The 18,490-nt window shown below is 43.3% G+C and overlaps 1 protein-coding gene and 1 pseudogene across 2 annotated transcripts in view; both read left to right on the top strand.

Annotated features, from left to right (window-relative positions):
* CNNM2 (cyclin and CBS domain divalent metal cation transport mediator 2) overlaps window positions 1–18,490 on the top strand; it is a 185,394-nt gene that overhangs the window by 58,272 nt on the left and 108,632 nt on the right. The gene's annotated exons all lie outside the window — the stretch shown is intronic.
* Window positions 14,024–14,314, top strand: LOC132573437 (small nuclear ribonucleoprotein F-like; annotated as a pseudogene).

Raw genomic sequence — 18,490 nt, 5'->3', positions numbered from 1 at the left:
TAAAGATTTTAAGAATGATCTGCAGAGCCTTACTTTTAAAAACAGTTGAATTCAAGAACTGTCTAACTGAAGATACACCATTCTTTTGCATAAGTACAGAACAAATTCCAGCCCCCTCAAAATGTTGAGCAACCTGTATTTAATACATATTGCTATATATCACAATATGACTTATTCAGTGGTTTTGCAAGGCTAGTTACCTTGAAGGAGTTCATTGGTATCAGAAAAATGGATGAGTGCTAACTGCACAGTTGTTAAATCCCCAAATCCTAGTAATTTGACAGTGCTTCTGTTTCCAAAAACACATATGTTAGTCTACAAATATGTTACTGTTGATAATAGCACCCAAATCCAAAACACTATGAGTACAACGTAAGTGTTTGGCTCTGAACTGAACTCACAAAGTTCCTCCCTTGTCTTCCTAACTGATACTTCTTCTCCCTAACTGATACTGATTAGTGCTAATGTACTAAAGATAGTAAAGGATGAGTTCCTTGTTGATTACTTCTATGAAACCATGTAATATACGAGTAAGTTGTGTTAGCAATTATAAGGTATGTAAAATGCTCACCTTTCTAAAGTGACAGCTCTGTTTTGTAGTTCATTCTTTATATTGCTTATCAGTAGAATATTTGAATATGCTGCCATTTCATGTCACTTGCCTTGATGTTCTTAGGCCTTTTTGTCATATATTTAAATGAAAATAAGTTCTCTTAAATTCATATAAAGATTTTTTAGATTGTCCATAAGGGGATTCCAAGTAACACAATCCTAGGAATCATTCCTATTGTTACTTTCCCAGTGCAGAGGATGTAAACCTTTAAAACCCAATGGTAGGAGGCAGCATCAGCCTTGACCCTCTCTGTTTGCTGGCCCTCCAGAACAACTGGTTGGCCACTGCATGTAACAGGATGCTGGACTAGATGGACCATTTCTTACGTTCTTAGGGAAAGTTCTTGCCTTTTGCTACACACTGTTACTGTAGCATTGATTAATGTTGCAATATGGAAATTATTGGGTTTTTTCTTTGACCATTTCTTCTGTTGCTTGTACTTTGAAGGGGAGAACAAAGAAAAATGGCAAGTGTAAGGGAGAAAAGAGGGGGAAAAGAGCCAGGGCAATAACTTTCTTTAAAGCAGCAGTATTACCTTTCCTTGTTAACAGACTGCATCAAAGACCTTTTTCATTTTGCAAGGAAAAGGAAAGGTCCCCTGTGCAAGCACCAGTTGTTTCTGACTCTAGGGTGACATTGCTCTCACAACGTTTTCATGGCAGACTTTTTATAGGGTGGTTTGCCATTGCCTTCTCCAGTCATCTACACTTTCCCCCCAGTAAGCTGGGTACTCATTTTACTGACCTCGGAAGGATGGAAGGTTGAGTCAACCTTGAGCCGGCTACCTGAAAACCCAGCTTCCGCCGGGGATCGAACTCAGGTCGTGAGCAGAGCTTAGGACTGCAGTACTGCAGTTTTAACCCTCTGTGCCACAGGGCTCTCTCTCTCTCTTTTTTGCAAAGCTTAATATTATTCTGAATTATTAACATGTCAGATATCCATGACTGAAACTGTGCCGGTTGTATCCCTGAAAATGATTAGTAGAAATATATGTAATTGTCATCAAAGATCCATGGATGAGAATTAGAGACGTACAATCAAGAACCTGCAAGGATTTGCAGGAGGAGGGGCATCTCATTTTCCCCTCCTCCACTGTTTTCCCTTCCTGAAAACCCCCATATCTTTTCCTGTTTCCATGTGTCCTCTCCTTCTCAGCCATTCACCAACCTACCTTTTATCAGTCTCCCGTCTTCAGCTATATTTATTATCTATTTACTTCATTTCGACTCTATCTTTCTCCATAGTGGAGACAAGCAACTTTTACTCATAGAAAGTGCTGTGGTTGTCTAGCAACTGCCACTGAGGAGATATATTACTTAAAGCTATAAGTGCTGCTTTTATAATTTGGGTTTTTTTACCCCCCCCATGGATTTTTTTTTTAAACTTCACATTTTTCTACAAACTCAGGGCATTTTTGGGATTTGTAGCATGACCCTCTTGTCCATTCACAACTCCTGTCACTGGATTTAAGTATCCTCAGAGTAGACTGACATGGACATTAGAACAGGGGTGTCAAACATGTGGCCTGGGGACCAAATCAGACCCCAGAGGGCTCCTATCAGGCCTCTGAGCATCTGGCTGTCACCTGCTTCCTTCTCCCTCTCGCTTACTCCCTACTGTATCACAGCTTGCTTTGCCAGGCTTGCTCAATCACACAGGAGCTGCAGAGCAAAACCTCTATTTTCTCCATTGACTGATGCTTCTCTCTTGAGAAAGAAGAGGGGGGGGGAGGTAGAGCTTGCTTTGCCAGGCTCTCTCAGTGACTCAGCAGAGCTATTGAGCAAAGCCTCTCTTCTATTGGCTGAGGCTCTTCCCCATCCTGGTCCTCTGGGGAAGGAATGAAAGAGCCAGAGCTTCCTTTGCCCATTTCCCTGGATCCCATGAGAGAAATACAAAGCAAGCACTTTTAAGACCAACGAGTCCTAATGTTTTAAGCATGTTTTAGTTTAAGTTTTTTTCAAAAAATTTGTTCTGTTTATCTGTATCCTTTCTAATGTTTCTGTTTCTGCTGCCTAATCGTAAATAAAAACACATATGGCCCCGTCCGAGATGGCCCAGCCCAACAAAGTCTCATTTATGTCAGATCCAGCCTCATAACAAATGAATTTGACACTCCTGCATTATAATATACAAACAGGGACCTGTGACAAAATGTTGTGTAATGTGTTGTAGTTTGCTTTAAGTTGTAATTTCATTTTTTAAAAACTCCAGTGTAGGATTTGTAATTACTATATGTATATATTCCTTGTGACAAGACCCACTCAATACAGTACACAGAATGTATGCAAAGCATTAATCATTTTATTTTGCTTCCTTGTTGGTTTTGTGTGTTTCTGCTGTCCTTTAAAAACTTCCCCCTTAGCCATTCATACCACAAAGAACAAAACAAACACAGTGTTGGAGATGGACGAGTGGCAGCGAGGATTCCTCCCCAATCTCAGCTGTAATTCTGCTTTTGCTTCCTATCATCTTCCCCCATGCATTATCTCTCTCTGTCTGTCTCTGTTTATGGGTGTTTTTACACTGGCAGTTTGTGACTCTCTATCACCGCATTGGAAATTCACCTTTTACATTATCTGATGTTCTCACAACTGTTTTGCATCATTGCTGCCCGAAGCATCTACATTTATTTCAGTGAGATGAGTTTCCGAGCTGCTGCTGTGTTTTTCTCCACACTAGTTTTGATCTGGTCTTTTCTCTACAGGCGTTTCAAATTTGTATTGTAGAAGTTTTCATGCGTTTTAAAAGACTCCTCCAAAAGCCACCACAAGGTGCAGTAATTTGCATGAGAACTGACAGCACTTGAGATTTTTACATATCATTGCTTGCTTAATCTAGTACCGTATTTTTCAGACCATAAGACGCACTTCTCCCCCCCCCCCAAAAAATGGGGGGAAAGTGTGTGCGTCTTATGGAGCGAATACTAAAAAAAGGAGATGAGGTGGGGGGAGGGGCCTGCAGCCCCCGGGAGACAAGCGCCAGGATCGCACCCTCCGCCCCCACCGCAAACCCAGCACTTCGCAGACGCTGGCTGTCATGCCTGCACCAGACCCAGCCCTTGCTAACCCAGAGCAGGAGCCACCTGATCAGGCCACACCAGGCCCTAGCTCATCCCCTCCTGAAACTGATCAGGCCACACCGGGCCCTAGTGCATCACCTCCTGAATCCCCGCCACCTGTGAGCCGGCTCCGTGAAAGGAGACGGCAGGAGTTCAAAGACAGACGGAAAGAAGCACGCATGCGTGGGAGGAGAGATCTAAGCCCGGAGTACTAACGAGTTAACAAGCCAGCACAGTATATCTGTAGTCCTGGCCTTAGGGCAAACTGTGCTGGCAACGAACGATCCTCCTCGGACGTGACCATGCCCTGCACCCTCTTGCCTGCTGAGAGAACCCGTTTGCTCCTGACCCGGCTTGAATCTTGGACTTGGAACTGGACTCTGCTTTTTCTCTGTGGACTGGCTTAGGTACTTTGAAGATATTCGGCTTGCTTCCTCTGGCTTTTGACCCACTGCATTCCTGTGACGACGCGCCCTGCTTCTCCCTTCGGCTGGACTGATTTATGGTAGGGACTAATTAGGACTGCTAGATAACGCTTGTGCTGCTCCTTGAAAGCACCGTAGCCGGCTGCCAGCGTCCTGGCCGATTGCCAGGGCAACAGCAGCCGCCCGTCTGCAGGTCCGGGTCGTGACACTGGCATGCTTTCCTCGTGCCTGCGTGCCTGGCTGGGAGACAAGCGGCGAGATCGCTCCCTCTGCCCCCACCGCAAATCCAGCACTTCGCAAGCGCCGGTGTGCTTCCCCCACGCCTGCGTGCCTGGCTCCGGATGTGCGGCCCCCGGCCGAGGCGGCCCGAAGGCTGCAATGGCGCCTGCATCACCAAAGACGGCCATTTTCGCACGTAGATGAAGGTGCGTCTTATGGTCCGGTGCATCTAATGGTCCGAAAAATACGGTAATTTAAATTTGTATTGTTTTTTCAGTGTTGACACGATTTCCAAGCAACCATATACATTTAACTAAGCACTGGTATTCCGGCTGCTCTCTGATCAGAGACACCCCCCCCCCAATGAATATAAAAGGAAAATAATTAAAACGGAACAGCGGCAGGCGATTTGAAGACTCTAAAACTCTGGATCAAACTGAATGTAAAAACACCCTATGTCTCTCTTGCTCTCAGCCAATCGGTCTTTCTCAAGTTGGTGGGGAGAGAAAAACAGTTAGAAGTTAGAAGCCCCCCCATCGAGAGTTTTAAGAGGATAGTGGAGCCTACAGCAAAAGAGGTATGAGTGCAACAATGTTCCCCTGCTGTTCAGCCATTCATACTGCAGGAGGAATCCTCCCCAATCCCAGCTCCAGTTCTGCTTTTGCTTCCTGTCCTCTCCCCCCATTCAGTATCTTTCTGTGTCCCTTTCTGTCTCTCTATCAGCCAGGCTATCTCTCACTATCAATCTGACAGAGCCTGGAGTAGATACCTTCAGTGGCCATTTTGAAAGGTATTAAAAGGTATTGTGGGGGGATTCAACCCTCCCCAAGTTTTAATTTTTGGGGAGATTTTCTGCAGACCCATGGAGCCCCTGAGTCTGTAGAAAAACCTGTTGGGGGAGAGAGTGTGCCCTCTGTTTGTGGAAACAAGTATCCACAGGCAGAGGGGACTGTTGAGAATTAGATATATAGATAAGTGGGAATCCACAATGACATGCAGGAGCTATTTCCACTCCCCCACTATTTCATTTTCTTGAAAGTGCCCATAGTCTCTCCCCTTTTACTGCTTCCTTCTCTTCTTCTTGGGATGCTAACCTACAGATGGAGCCTGGAGATCTCCTGGAGTCGCACCAGATATCCCAGCTACAGAGATCAGTTTCTATTTAGGATTGCCAGCTCCAGGGCAGGAAATTCCTGGAGATTTGGGGGTGGAGGTTTGGGAGGGCAGGGTTTGGGGAGGGAAGTGACTTCACCAGGGTATAATGCCATAGAGTCCACCCTCCAAAGCAGCCATTTTCTCCAGGGGAACTGATCTTTGTAGCTAACAAGAGGCCCACAGGGCTGGGTCCCCGTGACAGTTTGGAGGGCCCTCACCCCCAGGCTGCCCCTCTTCTTCTGTGCATTTTAAATTGGATGGAAGGGTCACCCAGGAGCAACCACTGCTCCTCCCATGCCATTTAAAGGGCCCATAAATCAGATGATTGGTGGGGTCCAAATAGCAAGGGACAGGAGGCAGGAGCAGTCACCAGCCTCCTGAATTATTTAAATGGCCCCCTCCCCCTGCAGCCCCCCCCCCCCCACGGCCCTCTCCCCTCATGGCCCCTCGCTATGGGGCTGGTTGTAATTCTGAGTGATCACCAGCTCCCCTGTGCTGCTCACCCAGTGAATTTCCACAGCAAGATAGGGATTCAAACTGCTACACCACACTAGCTTTCATAGGGTGGCTGATTTTGAACAGTCATGTTTCTAAACAGTCAGGCCTATTTGATGGCTCAAGATGTGTAGCCATGTTAGTTTGCCTGTAGCAGTAGAATAGAGTAAGAGTCCAGTAGCACCTTAAAGACTAACAAAATTTGTGGTAGAGTATGAGCTTTCTTGAGTCACTGCCCACTTCTTCAGTGAGTCCATCTGTTCTATATATGTGAGTCCATCTGTTCTATATATTGAAGCAGGGGTGTCCAAATGTGCTTAACATAAGAGCCATACTGAATAAATGGCAGATGTTTGAGAGCCACAAGACATGAACATCAGACATTTGAGAGAAGGAAGGAAGGAGGGATGAGGGATGGATGGATGGAGAGAAAGCAACTTTAAGTTCCTTCTCTAAACTGCTGGCTGGTTTGGCTTGGAGAAGTGATTTAAAGAGAGAAATGCCTTCTCTAAGCTGGCTGACAGGGTGGTAGGAGCTTCAAGAGCCACACAATATGTATAAAAGAGCCACGTGGCTCCTGAGCACCTCTGTATTGGAGCGTAGAGTTATTTCAGATGCCAAATGACAATAGAAGGCATGGTTGGATTAGGTGTGATATGCAGAGAGGAAGCAGGCATGGAGAAATCAACATTGATAATGAGACAGGAAAACTAGGTCTCGCTTCAGTACAGGTGGATGCATGTCTTGAGCTCCATTATCAGTTGCAATTCAGCAGTCTCTCTAGTTTCCCTTTGAGATTTCTTTGTGGGGACAGGGTGTTGAATTACTATTGGGGTTTTTTTACCTATTTATTGGTGATCTGTAACCTGATAACAGCATGGCTTTGAATAACTATTTTGTCCTTGAACTGCAGGGGCATTAGAGACAAAATAAAAGTCCAGAGGATTTTTTCTTCTCATAAGCGATATAAATACATATTCTTAACAGGGGAATTAAATGACTTTATGGCAACTTCAGCTTCTCACTATGTCCCCAACTCTGGCCAGCTGGGATATATTAAATACAGAGAAGCTGCAAACTTTTAAAGATGGTCCAATAATTCTAGGTAGAGACCTTAATTATACCTTAATTATACAGATGGAAATACATGTTCCGAGTCCATTTCCAAGGTGTTGGTATTGACCTTTAAAGCCCTATATGATCGGGGGCCTGTCTTTCTTTGGGACCGCGTTTCTCCACATGTTCCCCAGAGAGCACTGCGTTCAGGGACACAACATATATTGTCCATCCCCAGACCAAGGGAGGCCAGGCTGTGCTTTACATGGTCCAGGGCCTTCTCAATGGCAGCACCTGAAATATGGAATGCATTCCCGGAGGACATGTGTGTGAATTTTTGTCTCTGGGAAAAGCTGTTTTGACCTGAGCAGTCAAGTGGGTGGGGAAAGAGAACTTTGATAAGGCAACAGGGGTGGAGTCCACTTATCAGTAGGGACAGATCTACGAAGAAAAGGTGCTTTTTTATACTTTCATCTGGCCTGTCTAGAGGGCTGAAGGAGGACAATCTTCAAACCCCTTCCAACCCTCCCAGCAATTAACATGGAACAATGGTCACATTCAACAGCCAGTATCCTTATCACTACCCTTCCAGGAAGCCCCACCAAACAATAGGCACATCCACAAACTAATTGCCCTTTCATCACACCCCCTCCAGCCTAGAAATAGCAGCTCTCCAGCAGCCCTGGCCCCACTCAATGCACAGCAGCCAAGAAGGTCTGAGCACCTGCTCCGGCTGCAACGCCACTGAGGATGTTCTCCGCAGCTGAGAACGAAACGTCTGGAAGGAAAACTTTCTCCAGTAGAACACGGCACTTGATCCCAAAAGATTCTACAAACCCTAATGATGTTACCAGCTGTGAAAACCTGAAATCTTTGAGGACAATTGACATTGCAAAGGTAAGTTTTCTGCCAAAAAATTTGCTGTATCTTTGGACTTTCTAGATTAATCACTAATTCTAGATTAATCACTGAGCCTGCCTTGGAGGGGAGGGCGGGATATAAATGTATTATTATTATTATTATTATGTTTTGATATGCAGAACACATCAATACTTAAATATGTTTGGTGTCTGTTGGCAAAGAAAGTATGGAGGTATGAAAGTATGAATATATACCCCATCTAACCTCCTAGCAAAAAAAAATCCATGCCTCATGTCAGAGAAATATTTGTATCTGTGTGTAACCCCAGAAACTCTAATGTCTGAAACAATATCAAAAGGTAAGAAGGCACTGTGAAGCATAGAATTGGAAGGGACCTCTAGGGTCATCTAGTCCAACCCCCTGCACAATGCAGTAAACTCACAAACACGTCCCCCCTGAAGGTGCTATATATACCACTTTGTTCGTGTTAAAGTTGCTACTGGGCTCCAGCTCAGTTCTCACATTTGTTTATTATCTGCGTTATTATCTGTACTAGGAGTAAGAACCTGGGTCTGGCAGATCCCACTTTGGAGGCCCTCCCCCTGCTTCAGGGTCATCAGAAAACAGCGGGGGGGGGGAGGGAAATGTCTGCTGGACTGCATTATTCCCTATGGAGATCGATTCCCATAGGCTATAATGGTGAATTGATCTGTGGGTGTCCGGAGCGCTGGAGGGGCTGGTTTTTGAGGTAGAGGCACCAAATTTTCAAGATAGCATCCAGTGTCTCGCCTCAAAACAACCCCCAAGGTTTCAAAAAGTTTGGACTGCGGAGTCCAGTTCTATGAGCCCAAAAAGAAGGTGCCTCTATCCTTCATCATTTCCAATGGAGGGAAGGCACTGAAAAGGTGTGCAGTGTGCAGTCCCTTTAAATGTGATGGCCAGAACTCCCTTTGGAGCTCAGTTGTGCTTGTCACAACCTTGCTTCAGGCTCCATCACAATGTCTTCTGGCTCCACTCCAAAGTCTCCTGTCTGCACCCCCAAAGTCCCCAGATATTTCCTGAACTGGACTTGGCAACCCTATCTAGGTAGCTACAACTAAAATGAACTGGTTCCTTAGCATATAACAATATTATTGTGGCTTACTTTAGATGGTGGTTTTTTGAATAAAAAGTTATAAAACACTTTGACAAATTTGAAATGCTATTATAGCAATTTAGAAGCTGCATGGATTACATGATTAACATGGCTATCCCTGTCCTGTTTTCATATGTTATTTCCCCCCCTTCAGAATCCTGATCTTTTCCTTTGTATTGTTTTCAGTCTGCCATTTCACTGAATTTGCCATGGATAGATTTGTAATTAGAAAGAGGAAAGTCCTTTATGATGCTGAAGATTCCTCTTGTATACTTACAACATCCTGCAGTATAGACCTGAATGAGAGACCTGGAGCAATCGCCACTACATCTTCCTTGACAACAAACCTAGCCAAGGGGGAGGGAGACTATGCAGAGAAGAGAGCTCCTAATGAGAAGCGAAAGCCAGGACAACAATTCCAAGATAGTTGGAAAAGAACCTATGCATGACTTTCTTATGATGTGGCAAAGGAAAAAGCATATTATGACATCTGTTGCTTAGCAGCAAATGTCATGAATGTTCCTCTTCCAAACACATCAGGAGACCAGGATGCACATGAAGCTTTTGTTCAAAATGGTTTCTCAAACTGGAAGAAGGCACTGGAAAGATTTCACAGCCATCAAAATTCTAATTTGCACCGTGCAGCTGTCCAAGCTGTACCTTCTGTTAAAGCAGGGGGAAATGTACATTGCAAGTTATTAGAAGGCAAAGAGAAGCAAATGCAAGATGCTAGAAAGGCATTGCTGACAATTTTATCATCACTAATGTACCTTGCCTGTCAGGGCTGTGCAATATGCGGCCATGATAAGAAAGAGTCAAACCTGAAATAGCTCTTGCTCCTACAAGCTAAAATTATTCCACAGATGGAATCATGGTTGAGTCGTACCCACTACAAATGGATTTCACGTACCATTTTGAATGAAATTATTGCGATCATGGCTCATAATGTTCTACGTACACTAATGAAAGAAATTAAAGCAGCTGCTTATTACAGTGTGATTGTTGATGAGACTACAGATATCACTACTCAAGAACAGGTTTCAGTTTGCCTCCGCATTGCTACAGAGGATATGTTTGTGGAGGAATTCTTTTTTGGATTTTATGAAACTGAATCCACTACTGCTAAAACTCTCTTTTCTGTTTTGAAGGATGTACTCTGTCACTTTGATCTGCCTCTTGACAATGGTGGGCAATGCTATGATGGAGCAGCAAATGTTGTTGGACATATTACGTAAGAACATAAGAGAAGCCATATTGGATTAGGCCAATGGCCCATCCAGTCCAACACTCTGTGTCACACAGTGGCCAAAAATTTTATATAAATATATATATATATTAGTGGAGTACAGGCTCTGGTAAAGACTTAGGAGCCAAGAGCACTATATGTTCATTGTTTTGCACATGTTGTAAACTTGGTGGCCCAAGATGTGTCAGACAATGTAACAATGTGAGGAAATTTTCTGAGTTATCTGACATGATTACCTTTGTAAAAACTTCATCAAAACATCTTGCTTGGTTTAAGCACTTTCAAAAGGCAGAGAACATAAATCCGAGACAATTTTGCCCCACTAGGTGGACTGTTAGAGCAGCCTCCTTACAGTCAGTGTCTTCAAATTATGGAGAGTTGATTCAGTTCTTTGAGGATGTATCTTTTGAGGAGAAAGGAGATCCTGGGGCAAAAGCAGAGGGATATGTACGAATCTTATTGAGATTTGCTTCTTACTTCACGTTACAGTTATTGCTGCTTGTGTTTAGTCGTTTGGACACATTAAACACAGCTCTTCAAAAAAGTGATTTACAGTTCCATCAAGCAGAATGTCTTCTTACTTCTGCAAAGGAGAGTACAAAGCAACTGCAGAACAACTTTGAGCAGTTCTGGACACAGACAGTCACAGCAGCAAAAGATTTAGATTTAAAGAGCCCTACTGTTCCTAGGTGCAGAAAGCCTGCACGATGTGTTGATGCTGGATGCAATCCTTACCAGTTTCAATCTCCTGAGGATTTCTACAGGAAAATTTTTTATGAAATCATTGATAATACCGTCAAAAGTTTACACAATCGCTTTTCCTCAGATGTGTCCTAACACATGAGCAAAACTGAAAAGTCTGCCACAGGAGAGGATAATGGTACATACATTCTAAATTTCTACAAAAGTGATTTCGATGCTGCCCAACTACAGCTTCATCAGGATATGTTTGTGGACATTGCAAGGCAGAAGAATGTTAAACTTCTAGGTCTTCGTGATGTGATGGATCTATTCAGAGGAGAAGAAGGAAAAGCTCGATGTCAGCTACTACCAGAATTAGCTAAACTTATCAGAATAGGCCTTACTATACCTGTTTCCTCCTGCGCCTCAGAAAGATCTTTCTCATGCCTCCGTAGAATAAAGAGTTTTCTATGGTCAAGCATTAGACAGGATAGGCTCAATTACTTGGCTCTTCTCCATGGACATAAACATATTTATCAGGAAATTGATCTTAATGTTGTAGCTAATGAGTTCATTCAAAGAGCATCTATTAGAAGAAACACATTCAGTGTCAGTTAAGTACAGGGGTTTCTGAATAGCTGCACCTTAACAGCTGTATTGCAATTTCTAAGATTTGCCACAAATCATGCAGCACATGGCAACTGCTGGGGTGGGGAGGTGGGATATGGCAGGAGAGAATGCTTGTTGCAGCAGAAGGGGTAACAGGGGATTGGGAGAATATTTGATTGTAGTGTAATTTCTAAAGAAACAGTTTGCATTGTTAATTAAAAGTTAAAGTTGTAAAATTCAGCTGTCTGAAGATCATTTGTTGAAGCCCAATGTGTTTTGCAAGTTGAACCCGAAGAGCGGAAATATACCATGCACAGGAGTGCAGTCATTTCCCATAAATTGAATCATGTGATTTTCATTAATGATTTGTTCTGAATATCCGTGTTTTTAAGGTGGAATTTCTAAGCAGTGTTCTAAGAGCCCAAGGTGTATAAAATCATAGGTGGTATGGGGCCATGGGCCATGGGCACTGTTTTGAATTGCCTCAAAATGTACTTGTACTCACTTTGTAGGATATGAGTTCAAAGTGAGAAGAACATTGCCACTAACTCTGAACTTTGTACATTGCTCAGAAATTGAGCACCCAGAAACTGTTTTGTATTCTGCCCTGGGTCAGAGACCCATGAATTTATCAAACAAAGGTATCTGTGATGCCATAGTTTTGTCAATTTCAGCACAATCATACTTTGTTAATGAGGCAGAAACAAGACACCTGCAAATGAACATCCAGGGAAACTTATAAAATGTTCCCCTAAAGCTTTTCTGTATTGCCTTTTTCTGTCAAATTTGTGACCATTGGTTTGTCCTATGCACATGATATGTATATTTGCAGATCTTAAAGTGATTATTCTAAAAGTGAATTTCAAAAACAGGACACAGCAAGAGACCTCTGAGATACCACTATAACCACTGGCAAACTCCCACCTTTTCCTGTATTGGCCCAGTCCATGGACATTGTTGGGGGGGTGCTCCTTACATTTATGGGGAGGGAGCTTCTCTATAAATTCGCCTCTGGGAGAGGGCATAAGAACATAAGAGAAGCCATGTTGGATCAGGCCAATGGCCCATCCAGTCCAACACTCTGTGTACACACACACACACATATACTGTGGCTAATAGCCACTGATGGACCTCTGCTCCATATTTTTATCCAATCCCCTCTTAAAGCTATGCTTGTAGCCGCCACCACTTCCTTTGGCAGTGAATTCCACATGTTAATCACCCTTTGAGTGAAGAAGTATTTACGTTTATCTGTTATAACATGACTGCTTAGCAATTTCATTGAATGCCCACGAGTTCTTGTATTGTGAGAAAGGGAGAAAAGTGCTTCTTTCTCTACTTTCTCCATCCCATGCATAATCTTGTAAACCTCTATCATGTCACCCCGCAGTCGATGTTTCTCCAAGCTAAAGATCCCCAAGCGTTTTAACCTTTCTTCATAGGGAAAGTGTTCCAAACCTTTAATCATTCTAGTTGCCCTTTTCTGCACTGTGTCAATTGTACACAGTATGGCCATCTAGCTTCTGTTTAAAAACCTCCAAGGAAGGAGAGCCCACCATCTCCCAAGGAAGCCTTTTCCACTGAGGAATAGCTCTAACGGTCAGGAAGTTCTTCCTAATGTTGAGCAGGAAACTCTTTTGATGTAATTTCACCCTGGGGTAATTCCGCACTCACGTTGGTCTGGGATGGGCTTCCTTTTTGGGACAAAACGGAAGCCTGCCCCAGACCAACATGAGTGCGGAATCACCCCTGGTGCTGAGCTGAATATGCTGAATCTCTGAGTTTGGGGGGTTTTTTACAGGAGCTCCTTGCCTTGCTATACTGCATTTTTCTTTTTTTTAGCCACTACCTTCCGGTTTCCTTTTATGTTAATGCCACCTGTTTCTCAGCATTCAGTCACAGAGGTGCATCTTGAAAGCCACTTGTGAATTGCCTTCCTGTTGTGGCAGTTGTAACAAATGGCCAATGGAATGACCAGGAAATGCTGATGTACTGCTCTTCCCTGCTTCAGATGTGCCACTTCCTTACTAGTGTGGAAGAGTATAATGATCTTGCGTCTATATTATTTTTCAGTCCAAGAAGGATCTCTTTGAAATGCCTCTGAAGATTTTATCTCACAAGCTTAAAATGTCAACTACATTCCCTTTCCCTCTTCATTGGCAGAGAATTTTAACATGTGGGGACTCTAAATAGGATATACTGGTCTGAACACATGGATAACCTTAAGTTCAGGCATCTTGTAGATCAAGATTGAATAACTACTTTTCCTTTGGTCCTCTGGTGGGCACACGTGCTGCCTGGCAGCAGGGCCAGATCTAGCGGGGAGCAGAGAGGGTGCTTGCCTCAGGCACCGCTGGAGGGGGGCATCAAATTCGCCCTATTCTATGGGCCCAAAAGATAGAATGGGCCCATAAGAAGGCGTCATTTTTTAATTCCACCCCCTCAAAAAAAACATGTAGATCTGGTCCTGCCTGGCAGGTAATTTTTGTTGATGCGGATTCCTCCTGCTGGGTCGGGCTGCCATGATTTTGCCTCTCAATTCAAAGCCCTTCCTCAACAGGCTGAGTGAAAAGCCTGTGATGGTGAAGCTGAAGTGGGAGATGTCTCTGTTGACTGCTACATGAACATGCAGCTTGCAAATACAGAAGAATATAATGATGGTGCATTATCTGGACACCTTAGTGAAGTTCTGATAAGATGTATTAACCTCTTTTATATAAGAGGTGTGGAGGAGGAGGAAGATGGAGAAATGAGAGTATAAACTTAAAAAAAAACTTTAAAAAAAGATGGAAAAGCTACTGCTGAGAGATCTAGAATGTCAAAATATAATCCGGTAAACTGTCCCAAAAATTTATTAATAATGGTTGCTGCTTTTCTACTAAGTCTTTTTGATTTACACTATTTTATCAAATGTACAATGCTCCCAAAGTTTAGTACACCATTGTTGTATGCTAAATAGGGATTTCTTTTTCCAGTACAAAGCTATACATTACATACATGTAGAACTGCTACCATACTACATCTATTGAGAACTTCAAGCAACAATCAGAGGATTTATCTGGATGGGTTACATACAGAACTAGGTCATCTGCAAATAGAAATATTTTAAATGTTTTGCCATTCATTTTAATTCCTGGTATTAAGTCATTTTGGCATATTACATGGGCCAGAGGTTTAGTGGTCAAAGCAAATATCAAGGGCGAGAAGGGGCATTCCTGTCTGGCACCCCTTGTTAATTTTATAGGGTGTATGTGTCTGTGTGTACCATTGATCCACATTTCACCTAACAGTGAAAAATAGATTTAATGACTGTTCTAAATCTTGCTCCAAAGTTCATAGCTGCTAATAGATTCTGAATATAAGAAATTTCAACCATGACTGACACTTTTTCTGTGTTAAGGGGCAATATACATGCTGACTCCTCTTTCTGCTTTAATGGGTGATATTAATCATTTTTCTCATGTTCTCAATTAAGTACTTCTGTGAAATAAAGCCAGTTTGCTCAATACAGCTGTATTTATCAATGATTTTATTGAGCCTAGAAGTCAAAATAGCTGTGAATATCTTATAATCGAGCTCAAGAAGTAAAATTGGGCGATATGACTTGTAAACCTCTATCATGTCACCCCGCAGTCAACGTTTCTCCAAGCTAAAGAGCCCCAAGCGGTTTAACCTTTCTTCATAGGGAAAGTGTTCCAAACCTTTATTCATTCTAGTTGCCCTTTTCTGGACTTTCTCCAATGCTATAATAACCTTTTTGAGGTGTGGTGACCAGAATTGCACATAGTATTCCAAATGAGACCGCACCATCGATTTATACAGGGGCATTATGATACTGGCTGATTTGTTTTCAATTCCCTTCCTAATAATTCCCAGCATGGTGTTGGCCTTTTTTATTGCAAACGCACACTGTCTTGACATTTTCAGTGAGTTATCTACCACGACCCCAAGATCTCTCTCTTGGTCAGTCTCTGCCAGTTCACACCCCATCAACTTGTATTTATAGCTGGGATTCTTGGCCCCAATGTGCATTACTTTGCACTTGGCCACATTGAACCTCATCTGCCACGTTGATGCTCACTCACCCAGCCTCAACAGATCCCTTTGGAGTGCCTCACAATCCTCTCTGGTTCTCACCACCCTGAACAATTTAGTGTCATCTGCAAACTTGGCCACTTCACTGCTCACTCATAACTCCAAATCATTTATGAACAAGTTAAAGAGCATGGGACCCAGTACTGAGCCCTGCGGCACCCCACTGCTTACTGTCCTCCACTGCGAAGACTGCCCACTTATACTCACTCTCTGCTTCCTATTAATTAGCCAGTTTTTGATCCACAAGAGGACCTGTCCTTTTACTCCATGACTCTCGAGCTTTCTAAGGAGCCTTTGATGAGAAACTTTATCAAAAGCTTTCTGGAAGTCAAGGTAAACAACATCTATTGGGTCTCCTTTGTCCACATGTTTGTTCACCCCCTCAAAGAACTGTAACAGGTTAGTGAGGCAAGATCTTCCCTTACAGAACCCATGCTGAGTCTTCCTCAATAACGCTTATTCATCAATGTGCCTACTCATTCTGTCCTTGATAATGGTTTCTACCAACTTTCCCGGTATTTGTGAGTTTCCTGCATTGTGCAGGGGGTTGGACTAGATGACCCTGGAGGTCCCTTCGAACTCTGTAATTCTAAGTAGGAGAACAGCCCCCATAAGCTAATAGGAGTCCACATCCCACTTCAGCAGGCTTTGTGACCACATTACGGGTCATGACCAATAGGTTGGGAAACATCACTCTAGAGCATTTCAGTTCATTTAAAAATTTTACTTGCTACTTAAGTACCACAGCAATGTATTCTCTTTCATAAAGCAATTAAATACAATCTATGTAAGTGTTCAAACTGACTGGCCAAATCAAGCGTTGAACTAAGTTTTACCTAGTTTCCTCATTAAGCTACTTTCTAATGTTAATTTCATGCATGGTAAATACAGTCCATTGTTGCCCGGGTAACCAGTCATCATGCAAGTATTCATTATTGCATTGGTTAATGAATTCCTAGAGTAAGTAAAAATAGTTAGAATCAAGCATATTTTTTTACTCTTAAATCACCCAAAGAAACAGATTCAGGTTGGGTAGCTGTGTTTGTCTGAAACAGCAGAATATTTAGAGTACAGTGGCACCTTTAAGACTAACGAAGTTTTATTCAATGTATAAGCTTTCATGTGAATAAGTGTGTGCACATGAAAGCTTATACCTTGAATAAAACTTTATAGGTCTTAAAGGTACCACTGGACTCAAACTTTGTTCCAAAGAAAACAATATGTCAAATTATGGTAGTTTTTGTAATTTGAATGATGTTATTTGGACGTGTTTGAAGTATTCTGCAGCATTTTAAATTAAGTCTTCCTAACAATCATTTAAAAGCTGAGAGAGATTTGTTTAAGACCATATTATAACACAGATTTTAAATTGTCTCCTATTGAATTTTAAATTGTCATATTAATGTTATGTAATTTTTAAATTGATTCTTTTCATTTTATTGTGTGAGCCGCCCTGAGCCTGCTCTGGTGGGGAGGGCGGGATATAAATAAAATAAATAAAGTAAACAGATTTTACCAACCACCTTAATCCAATCTCAGCTATAATTGCCTGGTTACTTACGTATCTTGACTCTAAATAGCCCTTCCTGGCAACTAACTACCCCATACTCTCTCTACTTATATGTAATGGTTGAAAAAGTTTTGTTTCACTGTTTCTGAAGTGTGTATGCACACAAAAGCTTATACCTTGAATAAAACTTTGTTGGTCTTAAAAGTGCCACTGGACTCACACTTTGTTCTGCTGCTTCAGACCAACACAGCTACTCACCTGAATAAAATGTGGTAGGTTACATAAAACATAGTAAACAGATGAGGGGGGATGGCTGTTTGGTAGAGCTTGTCACGCAGAAGGTCTGCTTGTCACGCAGAAGGTCTCAGGTTCAATCCTTGCTATTTTCAGTTAAAAGGATCAAGTAGTAGGTGATGTGAAAGACCTTTTCCTGAGACCCTGGAGAGCTGCTGCCAGTCCAAGTAGACAATATTGACCTTGATGGGCCAATGATCTGATTCCGTATAAGACAGCTTCATGTGTATATGTGTGTGTATGTGTTTTGGCTTTGGCATTCCTGCTTAGGTTGATTGAACATTCAACTACCATATATTTTCATAGGCTTGGATCCTTCATAGATTTTTGCTGACACATTCCCCCCCCCCCCCTCAGGAGACCACCAGTTTCCATCCACACTATTTCTAGTACGCCCCCATCCTTTAGAACTGTGGCTCCCAACCTTTTTGGCACCAGGGACTGGTTTGGTGGAAGACAGTTTTTCTACGGACTGGGGGGGGGGCATGCTGGGGGTTTTGCCGCCCCAGGCTGCACTCCTGCCCACACCCTGTCCCTGCTCTCCATGGCGGGGGGGTCTTTAAATGGGGGGAGAGACTGAGGCTGTTTCTGCCACCTCTCCATTAGGTGGCAGGTGGCAGAAGGCCAATATGCCTCCCCCTCCCATTTAAAGACCCCTGTTGATCAGCTGACCGGCGGGGGTCTATAAATGAGAGGTAGGCTAAGGTCACAGCAGTGTTGCCCCTTCCACTGGCCCATGACCTGGGTGGATGAAAGAGGCAGTGTGGCCTCACTCTGAGGCTGCCTTCCCCTGCAAAGGGCTTTGGAGTGAGGCCATGCTGCCTCTTTTGTCTGCCTGGGGTCCTGGGCAGGTGGAAGGGGTGGCAGGGCTGCTCTGCCTTGCTCTCAGGCTGCCTCCCTGCCTTGGAGTGAGGCTTAAGAATCCTCCACCCAGATCCCGGGCAGGCAGGGGCAGTGCATCACCTCTGCCTCACTCTGCTGCCCAGTTGCTAGCAGGCCATGGACCGGTTCCAGTTACAGATCAGTGGTTGGGGCCCC

Source organism: Heteronotia binoei, chromosome 6 (genome assembly GCF_032191835.1).
Source record: "Heteronotia binoei isolate CCM8104 ecotype False Entrance Well chromosome 6, APGP_CSIRO_Hbin_v1, whole genome shotgun sequence".
Classification (NCBI taxonomy): Eukaryota; Metazoa; Chordata; class Lepidosauria; order Squamata; family Gekkonidae; genus Heteronotia; species Heteronotia binoei.
The sequence above is the reverse complement of the archived record's forward strand: the minus strand, read 5'-3'. Positions and strand labels throughout refer to the sequence as shown.